The 328-nt window shown below is 51.5% G+C and overlaps 1 long non-coding RNA gene across 1 annotated transcript in view; it reads left to right on the top strand.

The window, feature by feature from the left end:
* Positions 1-261: 261 nt before the first annotated feature.
* The window catches only part of LOC116985462, a 427-nt gene continuing 360 nt past the window's right edge, over positions 262-328 (top strand). Inside the window, exon 1 of the long non-coding RNA XR_004415267.1 lies at positions 262-316. This is a non-coding gene — a long non-coding RNA (uncharacterized LOC116985462). The remainder of the gene's footprint in view (positions 317-328) is intronic.

The following is a 328-nucleotide window of genomic DNA, read 5'->3' as shown; positions in this document are numbered from 1 at the left end:
GTCAGGCTCATGAAGGCAACATCATCAGGCAAGACCTCACATCTCTGGCGGCAGAACCCCTACGCATCCACCAGCAGACCACGATACATGGAAGCTGGTGAAAGCTCGAAGGCCGTACAATCAGGACAAAGGTATTTTTCAGACCACGGCCCAGAATGGCCTTCGTGGAAGATACGCCAACCCTGCACTCCAGCTCCTCTACCTCCCTGGAAACAGAAGCGGAGGAAATGAACACTCCACTGGTAACTATGGAGGTAGGTGGGTCTGGTTCCTTCCAGAACATATGGGGTGTAAGTTCTACACAAATTGGGGGTAGGTTACACTTATT

This window comes from Amblyraja radiata, chromosome 22 (genome assembly GCF_010909765.2).
Source record: "Amblyraja radiata isolate CabotCenter1 chromosome 22, sAmbRad1.1.pri, whole genome shotgun sequence".
NCBI lineage: Eukaryota > Metazoa > Chordata > Chondrichthyes > Rajiformes > Rajidae > Amblyraja > Amblyraja radiata.
This window is presented reverse-complemented; position numbering and strand designations above follow the sequence as displayed.